The sequence below is a fragment of the Megalobrama amblycephala genome, linkage group LG4, assembly GCF_018812025.1.
Source record: "Megalobrama amblycephala isolate DHTTF-2021 linkage group LG4, ASM1881202v1, whole genome shotgun sequence".
Classification (NCBI taxonomy): domain Eukaryota; kingdom Metazoa; phylum Chordata; class Actinopteri; order Cypriniformes; family Xenocyprididae; genus Megalobrama; species Megalobrama amblycephala.
In genome coordinates, this window is record NC_063047.1 from 3,590,309 (window position 1) to 3,601,490 (window position 11,182).

Below are 11,182 nucleotides of genomic sequence, written 5' to 3' on the forward strand. Positions count from 1 at the left end.
CAAACTGAAATAAAGACCCAAAAGTCTGACTTAAAGTTCATCTCATCCAATTTCACTCACAGAATCAAATACATTAAACATATATAATAGTCAACATTTGAAGTGGATCAAAACCTTTCATCAGAGTTGTCCTAAAACCTTCCTCTTAGGACAACTTAGTTCTTAGGACAGTTTTGATTAACTTTTTTGATCCACTTCAAATGTTGACTACTGCATATTGGAACAAGTGGCCTAAGGAGAAATAATGGAAATTAAACCTATTTTATGAGTCAAAGTTCTTTTTTTATTTATTTTTTTTGCATAATTATATCCATGACAATTTATTGGGTTGACAATTGACAATTCTCTTCTACTCTCATTACCCACAATGAGGTGCCATTGAGGAAGGTACCTAACCCCCAATCGTTCCCCGGGTGCTGCAGCAAAAATGGCTGTCCACTGCTTCGGGTGTGTGTTCATGTTGAACTTTGAATGGTCCTAAAAATAGGCTTAGTTTTCTTATTTCTCTCATTTTTAGGGTGAAATATGTGCTAGATGTTCTTGCATATCACACTTGTTAAAGTCTTTTTCAGACCTTGACAAGTTTTTCATCTCTCTCCACAGTAATCTCGGTGGGATTTTCCTCTTTGGATCCATCCTCGGATTCGGCTCCTCCTGCACTTCCTAGAAGCTCTTCCTCCTCTGCACTCACTTCCTCTATGAGGTAATCAGTGATGTTCTTCAGAATGGGGTTCTGAGCAGGGATCTTCAGACAAAGAGAAAAAACTAAAACAGTTAAGATGATGCACCAAAATGACTTTATCAAAACTAAAACCAATCAAAACCAAAATTATATATATAAATATAAAACACTAATATCTAATCAGCCAATCACATGGCAGCAACTCAATGCATTTATATTATATATATATATATATATATATATATATATGTGTGTGTGTGTGTGTGTGTGTGTGTGTGTGTGTGTGTGTGTGTGTAACAAATAGCAAATCAGTAACTTCTGAAAGAGATAAATGGAGATAAATGTAGTGGCAAAGTAACTATGCCTAAGTGAAATGTAAATAAAGTTTGATGGATCCAGTGATTTGAACTGTATCTTATCGTGAGTGAAATCTCTGAGAAGTTGAGAATAAAGTGTGCCACTTGAAGTGAAGTGAGTTACTAAAATCAGTTAAAATCATTGCAAGAAGAATCAGAAATTCCCGTGCACAAAATTCACAAGCAAAAGAATGTGAAAAGGGAAAAAGAATGTGTTCAGCCAAAGATAAGTCCCCAAAATGTGGATGCCCTGCAACAAAACAAATGCCCTGCATACAGACAGATAAAGCCTGTCACAAAAAGAATCATAATGCAAAAAAGTGCACGAGTCACGAACAAAAAACGTAGAATTCATGGAATCGATCAAGACGATGAAATGTTCCTTAGAACCATTGAGATGAAGGAGACTGAAATGTATCAAATCAATGAGAAGGATTAAGTGAAAAAGAAAGAACTGCAAACTGAAATGGAACAGTGGACTGAAACCCTCTTAGTAAACAAACAGAAGCTGATCGTAAAGTTAGACACATGTGCAGACTGTAATGTCATAGTGCGAAAACTGAATGCGTTAAAGATGGACAGAAATGATGAGAAAATCACGATGTTAACTAGTGACGTATTCAGGCCACAAGATGCCGCCCTTGGGTCAGCAATGCCTTGAATGTCAGTACAAAGACAAGCTGTACACTCTTGAATTTCAGGTCATATAGCAAAATGCTTGTGTAATTCTGGGAAGAGAATCATGCATCTCATCTCATGCACATTGGGAGTAATAAAAAAATGATGTATGAAATAAAAGGAGACACCTCAAAAGATATTCTGAGTGAATTTGAAGATTTATTTACAGGACTGGGTTGTGTTCCAGGAGTACACCACATTCAGACAAAGCCGGAGGCCATGCCAGTGATTCATGCTTCCAGTGGCCTTGAAAAAAGACATTGAAAGAGAACTGAAACATGGAAGATATGGGTGTCCTCAAAAAACAGAGTGAGCCCACAGAATGGGTAAACAGTATGGTGACAATAGTAAAACCCAACAAGATTAGGATCTGCATAGAGCAATATGATGGGAACACTATCCTCTCAGAACGCTTGTGAAAGTTGTTGCAGAGATCTCTAGAGCTGAGGTATTCTCAGTCGTGGATGCCAATCAGGGATTTTGGCATATCCGGCTGGATGGTGACAGTTCTAAACTCTACACTGTTAACACACCCTTAGGGAGGTACAGTTTTACAAAGCTTCCGTTTGGGATATCATCAGCGCCAGAGGTGTTCCGAAGGTTATTGTCCCAGCATCTGGAAGGAATGGAAGGAGTTGTTAATGTAATGGATGACATTCTTGTGTGGGGAGAAGACAAAGACTCACATGACAGCAGACTGAGGAAGCTGTTAGAGAAACTGAGAAGAATAAACCTAAAACTGAACAAAGACAAATGCAAGAGTGGCCTAAGTGAAATCAGCTACATGGGTCACGTGCTGAGCAAAGACGGACTGAAACCTGACAAGGAAAAAGTGAGAGCTATTTTGGAGATGCTGGAACCACAGGACAAGTCAGCTGTACAGATGTTCTTAGGCATGTTGCAGTACTTAGCAAAGTTCATCCCAAATCTTTCAGAAGTGACTGCACCTCTCAGAAAGCTGCTGGAAGGAGAAACACTGGGGAAGTGAACAACAAGACAGATAGTGAGCCAGCCAGTCTGTGGATGCCAGCTCAGAAGGTCTAGGAGCTGTGATTCTTCAGGTGGGACAGCAAGTATCATATGGTTTAAGAGCACTGACAGACAGTGAATGAAACTATGCACAAATTGAAAAAGAGCTGCAAGGCTGTGAAAATTTTCACCAATATCTGTATGGATGCTGCATTCAGGTTGAGTCCGACCACAAGAGATGTCTTGTTCTAGCCAGGGATGGCAAAGCAAATACAAGATGTTTTCAGTAAATGTGACATCTGTCACAGAAACAGCAATTCCAGAGAACCGCTTCTGTCTCACCCTGTCCCAGAAAGAGCTTGGTCAAAGGTCGGAATAGATTTGTTTCACTTTAGAGATGCTGATTACCTCCTCTGTGTGGACTACTTTTCCAAGTACCCTGAAATTGCTAAGTTAAATGATATGACAAGTAAGCAAATCATTGCGGTTCTCAAATCAATGTTCGCCAGACACAGAGTGCCAGATGAACTCATTTCAGATAATAGTAGACAGTTTAAGTGCTGAAATGCGAGCGTTATTCATTCATACTACCTCAAGTCCTGGATTTCCAAAGTCAAACAGTCAGGCAGAGAGAGAAGTACAAACAATAAAAAATCTGCTACGCTGTTGGATGGAATAGGCCTTTCCCCTGCACAGTTACTCATGGGAAAAAGACTGAAATCAAAGATTCCTGTGTCAAAGAACTGCTAATGCCAAGGTTTTCAGGCAGGTGCGTAATCGACTGAGGAACAGGCGTGTCAAACAAAAGCAGTACTTTGACCGTGGGACAAGAAAGCTACCTGAAATTAAGAAAGGTGAAAGAGTGAGAATTAGACATTATAGCAAATGGCAACCTGCAGTGGTTCTCAACAAACTTGAACAACTAAGGTCTTACAATGTTCAAACACCAGACAGTCACATGAAACACAGAAGAAACTTGCTGAAAACAAAGAAGACAGCGTGTCCTTCAACTCAAACTGACACTTTTGAACACTTACCTGTTGTTTCACCAGATATAGAGCTGAATTCAGAGCAGGAAAACAACATGGACAATAATGCCAGTGCAAGTTGTTAATCTTCTGTGAATGCAAAGAATTCACCAGTGAGAAAAAGTCAATTTCACTCAATTGAGTAATGAGAGATTTGTTCAAGATTTGGTAGACCTATCAGAGTCCCTAGTAGGTACTGGGAGTAATACAGCTGTATAGTCTTAAGTCATGAGAGTAACATTAGTCATGTTAATGGTAATTTTAATTCTCTTCTCTAGTAAAGTTTGTATATATATATATATATATATATATATATATATATATATATATATAAAACATGTCATGTATGATGTGTACATGTTGTAGTGTAATGAGTGAACGCTGTGAGGCGCTATTGCGTCATCATCTTTCATTATAAGCAGACATGAGTAAAAGCCACATGTGGTCTCCTGTCATCAGTACATTACACAAACATAAGACGACATAAAAAAGACAAGTCCCTCAGTGTTGCTCCTCAGCAAAATTCAATTCGACCATTAGTTTTCACACTTTCGTGTGGAAAAAAAGCTTCATCACACTGTAAATTATAGATTTATTGTGCACTTTAGTTAAATTCATTGAATAAAATGTGAGTTTTCTCAAGTGTGCCAAAATCAGTGAGCTGACTGCAGAGCCGGATTAACGCAAAGGCAAACTAGGCACGTGCCTAGGGCCCGATTGGCGGGATGGGGCCCAGACAGAGGGACAAAAAAAATAAAAATAAATAATAATAATAATAATAATAATAATAATAAAAAATAAATAAATAAATAAAATGTACAAATGTCCTATCTACAATTTATTTCAATATTTATTAATTAACTAAAAATAGTGACGATGTTTATCTTAACCATAGTCAGAGTGGGTCCGATGGACTCGCCAAAACGAACACATCCTGTGGGTGTTGCGAAGCAAAATGCTAAATAAAGCTTGCCATAAAAAGCCTGCAAAAGTAATGATTATGAAAGTGACAAAAACAGCAAGGAGACATTTTAATTGTTTATTAATAAACTAATGTTTTCTGAATCAGTGTCGGCTGCGAAGATGAAGTTGACATTACTGCCTCTCATCATCTCCGTGGACGCGCTTAGAGAGAGAATGCACATTTCATTCGGATGATCATCAGAGAGCCTATTTATTTTCGTTTTGAATTATTTCGTTTAAAAGTAGACATTTCAAGCTTTCTATATATTTCTCATGTCTGTGAGGCAAGCAGCCGCTGAGTTTCGGTTAATTTATAAGACGCGCCAGTTCACGCGCCAGTGATCGCGCCGGCACCTCCATGTCATTATTATATTGCCTGCTATATTTGCTTCTTATTTATTAAATCCAGGCAATTGGTTGATGAAACATTGATTAAAATTAAGATACAATTTTTACAAAACGAAATTCACTTTAAAGAAAGGCTTTCTACAAAACAAAACTTAATGAAGTGTTTAAAATCATGTCTGACCCATTCCATGTGTCCCGATATATTGCGCATGATGCATCTTACTCATGCTGTTCACTTTTCATAATCAAATAGATTCAATTTAAAAATAACATTATAATAGGCCTATTTAAACATAAATATTAAACTAAATACGTATTTAATGGCTACCAACACGTATACAGTACAGAGAAATTGCATGTCCATTTCATTTATTTAACATATTCAATATTGGGGCATTTTTTTAAAAGTAAAAAACAATAGTTACTTTCCCTGGTAATCAGTTCCTTTTATAATAATGTAACTCGGTTATTAACTCATTTACTATTTGTGAGAAGTAACTAATAACTATAACTAATTACTTTTTTAATAACGTGCACTGCATTTGACACACAAGACTCACAGAAAAGAAAAGACAGAAATGCGCAGCAATATCAAGTTCCCTTTCACTCTTGAACAAACAATAACACACAGAATTATGCCTGTTTTGTCAAGTATCCTCATTAGAGTAGTCTTAAAAGAGTTAAATAACGTCTTAAATGAACTTAAAGAGTTGTGAGAAAATGAGATGCGCGTCACATCAGCGGGAGCTCTTAAAGTGACAGCAGCCTAATAAACCAGTTACTGTGATGTCTGTCATTAATGTTCATCAAAGAACAAAGCCAACAGAGACAATTGCTTTAATAAGGCTTATGTTTAATTTAGAATTTATGCAGTGAAGACTGCATAAAGTGTTTGATAAATTTATTCAATTACTATATATTTCTTACCTGTCTAAAAGGTAGGAAATATATGGATACATTTATTTGGGCCAGGCCACAGATACATTTTTTTTTAAGCTGTTGCTTTAAGTTGTTTCTACATTAATTTGGAGAGTAACGGTAAAATTATTACAATATTAAAGAGGGGAGAAGAGTCAGGGGCCTCCAACATAAATTATGCCTAGGGCCTCCAAATGTCTAGAACCGGCCCTGGCTGACTGACAGCTTCTGTAATTATAAAGGGAGAGTACGGTGTTCGCTTTCTGTGTAATTCATTTGCAAGGAAAGTTGTTTTTCATGAGATTTTGTGAGTACTTATAATGTTTAATAATTGTTAAAAAGTGAAACTGAGTGAAAAAATATTTCAGGAAATGGCTGATATGAGCCAATAAATGCTCCTCTGCTGCCATCTGCTGGTTATAGTGGTAAGTAGTGTCTGTTTTATTTTTAAAGGTGCTCTAAGCGATCCTGGGTGGATGTAACCAGGGTTGGGCAAAAATACATCAAAATGTATTTTAAAATAAAATACCAAATACCTTAATTTTAAGTGTATCAAGATAAACTACAAAATACAGCACCCACACCATGTATCAAAATAAACTACTGTATTTTTGTATTTTAAAAATACTACAAAATACTTTTACAAGAGAGCATGAAATTTCTTTGCAAAACTTCCATCAATTGGCCTATGTGATCGATCCCTTCACCGTTACACTGACTCAGTTGATTAAGTACACATTGTTTGATAGCAACAGCTTTTTCAATCAATAAATCTAACATATGTAACCAGTTAAAGGCACAATATGTACAGTAGGATTTTTGGATTAAAATATCCAAAAACCACTAGAACAATGTAATATATTTTGTTGACTTGTGTACTTACATTATCCCAAATGTTTCCAAGAATGTTTAAATCCAGAGAAATAAGCAATTTCAACCAGGACATGGGCTGTGTTCATGTGTTGGCTATCAATGACTACATACCTTCAATTTCCGGTTTTATTTTGTAGAAACCATGGAAACACCAAAGACGCATTATATTCCTCAAATGACTAATAAAACATATTATATGTTTTATTTGACAGATAAGGAACTGTTTGGATTCATTCATCGACTGAAAACTAATCATGTTATATAGCTTCTTGTTTAAATCTCGTTTTCTTGATTTATCACGAATACCATGTTTTACCATGACTAATATCGACAAGTGTCTCATAGTAGCCGCCAAGCAAATGAAGAGTAGCACTATAACAACTTTCAACACAAAAATGTATCTAATATGATAAACAGCGCCACATTACCCCACATAAGCTAGACCAAAAAAAGTGGAAACGCGACTGTGGCATAATAAAAGTTCCGCTGCTCTCAAGACATGTCACTTTCGTCTCTCATTAGAGACATGTCACATTTCATCTCATTCAGCTCCAACATCACCCTGCTCTGCTTCATACTACTGTAACGTTAATAATCTCATCCATGACCAGGATTTCTGCCCAAGTCCCATCCCGATTCTTTTCCACTGGCTGTAGACGTGAAAACAACACATCCCATGATTCCACAAAATCAAGGACAAGCAACTAAATAAGCGACCTCTAGTGGCGAAAATTTACATAATGTGGCTTTAACAGATCAAATATTCACATATCCATGTGATCTCCCAGATGAAGGTTAGTTTTAAAGTAACCAAGAGTTTAGTGTTTAACAGTATGTGAATGACTTGTATCCTAATTTAGTTACTTGGTATTTGGTAACAAAGGGCCTACTTTGCCTCAGCAACACTGACTCAATGACAAACAAGTCAATCATAAGAAGACAACTGATGGCACCTGTATTCATAATAACTAGTTTCTAACTAATTAATCATTTGATTGTTAATCATAGACATAGGGGGCTGCTGCTTGGTATAATAGTTTTCAAGAACATTATGTAAATTGGTAAACTATTTAGCCTAGGCTACTAAAACAAACACTAAAACATCTGTTCTGAACTCAACAAGTCTGGGCAAACTACTGAGTAAGCACCAATCAGAGGCCGCATTTTTATGATGTCATCATGTAGACTTCTCACAAAGTATTTTAAAACTACAAAAATACAAAACACTAAAGTATTTTGATACAAAATACAAAGCCATTTTCATCAACCCGATCAAATACAAATTACAATATACTATTTTGTATTTGAAATACGTATTTGAAATACATATATCATAAATACTGCCCATCCCTGGATGTAACTTCCTGTTGATATTCGAAGTGTTGTCAAACAAAACAGAGGCTAGCTAGACCCTCCCTCCTCCCCTCCCCTCCGTGCTTCCTGAAACAGTCAAGAACATGCATTTAAAATCATTCTTGTCGGTTATTGGCTGGAGCATGTTTATTATGTTTCGTGGTCCAGGCTGCACCAGTTTGTTTTTATTGCCGTTTTCGGAGCTTATGGCGACTACAGAGACACATTTTTTTACATTGTGTTCAGGAGACAGGCAGCTAGCAGATAGTGAGGAGATGTTTGCTGTATGTGACAAAAAAATGTTTTGGCCTAAAAACGCATGACATCACTTAGATCAACTTTAAGTAAAAGTGTTTTCTATCAGTTGTTGGATTTCCTACATCTTAAAACATTCGGTTTTACAATCTCAGGACATTAAAAATAACATTTGAAGTGCTGGAAAAATGTTGCGTGTCCAATTACAGACACCATGTTTCTTATTCCAACATTCGCAATAGCTTCAAGTCTTTATTGCAATCAATAAAACTGGTTTATTGGCAAATTAGGCACATGTGATAACTGCATAAAAATATAAAAACAATGTTAAAAAGTCAACCATTGATGGTTTTGTGTCGATGTACAGCGAGTACAGAATGACAGCTAACAGATCACCGTAAAATGCCCGAGCTGGCTTAACGAAAACCAGAAAGTAACTGTGCATATGATCAATTAAGCTCACTTTTATATAAAATATTAGATGGCCATAATACAGCTGATTACTTCAGGCATCATGTAAACTTACATCCTTATAGTTTTTACTCTAATAGAGTATAATAAATAAATAGAATGTATGGATCAAAATAGCAGTACTTACAAAAAAAAAGTTGCTGGTATGCTGAGGTGATGAAACTGATCAGGAAGAATATTTATAAAGCAATCTTTAGTGGTAGAAGTGATAGTTGTACCATATTTGTAACAGGGAGTTGAGAATTTCAATGGCATCTATATCGATTACTTGTGACAATATTAGATCTAAAGTATGATTACGACAGTGAGTGGATCCTGACACTTGTTGTCTAACGCCAATAGACAGTAGCATGTTTACCCACCATGCAAAGCACGCAATTGCGTGGGGCCCCGTGGGCTTGGGGGACCCCCACAGTAGTGTAGTCTATGTGATGCGCAGGTATATGCCGTATACCCTTGCATATACCCGCTTTAAAAAGTTAATGTGCTGTGACAGCTCTAGAGAAGCGGCAGCCTCTCCTCCGCTTTAATACTAGTTACAGTGCGAAATAAACATGAATGAACTAAAGGTATGTAATCATTGTTTCAACCGCAGAAAGACGTTAACAAAATATCTTGTAATAAACAAACGTAACATCACATTTACCTCAGAACAAACATATTCATCATGACCATAAACTCGTTAGTCAGCTAGAAAACTTAACTCTAGAGAGGAGCATTTAGCCTAATATATGGACCATATTAATTTGAATTTTTAATGTTCTATAATAGCCTATATAATGCATGTTTGAAAAAATCCATCAAGATGACATCCGCCATTTAAATGTTTGTATTTAAAAAAAAAAATGAATTGGAGTAGAAATAATTTTAAAGTTAGTAGGCCTATTGTAACTTTATTATTATAAAAATTTCCTTCAGTGTAATTTAAGTTTGTATACAAATAAGTTCATTTTATCCTACAATATTAATGTAGTACCAACTGATCCATGTATATTTGACAGCATTAGTTGAGAGATTTTTTTCTTGAGAAAATGTGAGAAAAACTAATACTGAATTGAATTGCAAGCTTGTGAATCAAAATGCCCAACTATGATGACAGACTGGCAGGAAATGATGCAAAACAAAGTCCAAACAGGGTGATATTGTGACATACTAATAAGCCTCATCTTTCCATTATTGTTAATAATAGTTGCAACCTGCACTCTTAAATGTGCATTGAAAATTGCCAGCTGATAAACCCCCGGGAATGCTATCACAGGGCCTCCTCCTGGAGATTTGCTTAGGGCCCCCAAAAACCTAAACACGCCCCTGCAAATAGAGTTTAGAGTGTCTGCAAATGTCAACCCCAATGTGTTTTTTTCATTATCTACATGGATATTAAAATACCGTCACTACAGCGCCTACTAGGGTCACATAATTTGGAGGGTCACAATTCAGCACTACACCAGCTTACCACTGTTGTTTGATGGACTCGTAGAAAAAAGGAGTGTGCGAGAGAAGATAACAGGCTAGCGAAATGCTAACGTGTTGTGCTAGCGATTACAGTTTAGAATAAAAGCTAGTGATGCCAGATTAATGTGATATTAGACAGTATCAGATATATGGTGATGAGTCAGTTATATTTAATAATGTAAAACAACAAGGAATGATAGTAAATAGAGATTCAAAAAGCTATACAGAGCTACAAAAGCAAACCACTCAACACTCAGCAAAAATAGGATAATATCTTTTTTTTTTTTTTTTTAAGATAACAGTTTATTAATTTATTGGAACAGAAGCAAAGTAATACAATATTTTAACAAGCAATCATCCAGTCTGTGTTACTGATTACTGATTTTATTATTAATGATCAGCCATTTATTGCTTAATAAAGGTCAAGCATGAAGAAACAGCAGAAACATTTTGAAGTTAAATGGAAGCATAACTAATATCTGATGCTCTTCTAATGTAACACGAATCACATTTTATAGAAAAAGTAAAAATCTTGATTTATCTTAAATGATGATTAAGACAGAAAAAGAAATTAAACACTATTTATTGTCAAATCAGTTGGTGTGACGAGACAGTTTGCTCACGAGATGAGATGCAAGATTGAGGATTTCTTAAAAATTTCGACTCGTTCTCATTAACTTGATGATATACAAGTCTGTAGCTGCATTTGAAATGTTTCAACTAATCATCTTGTAATGAATGTCAGCATGATACAGAGCTAAGAGATGGCCTAATATAGCTCTCATATTGCGAGATGTTTTCACGCATCAGGGAGTCGCTTTCAAAATGCAGCTATT

At 36.1% G+C, this 11,182-nt stretch overlaps 1 pseudogene; it reads right to left on the reverse strand.

Moving 5' to 3' along the window:
• LOC125266316 overlaps positions 1–11,182 on the reverse strand; it is an 88,499-nt pseudogene that overhangs the window by 69,350 nt on the left and 7,967 nt on the right.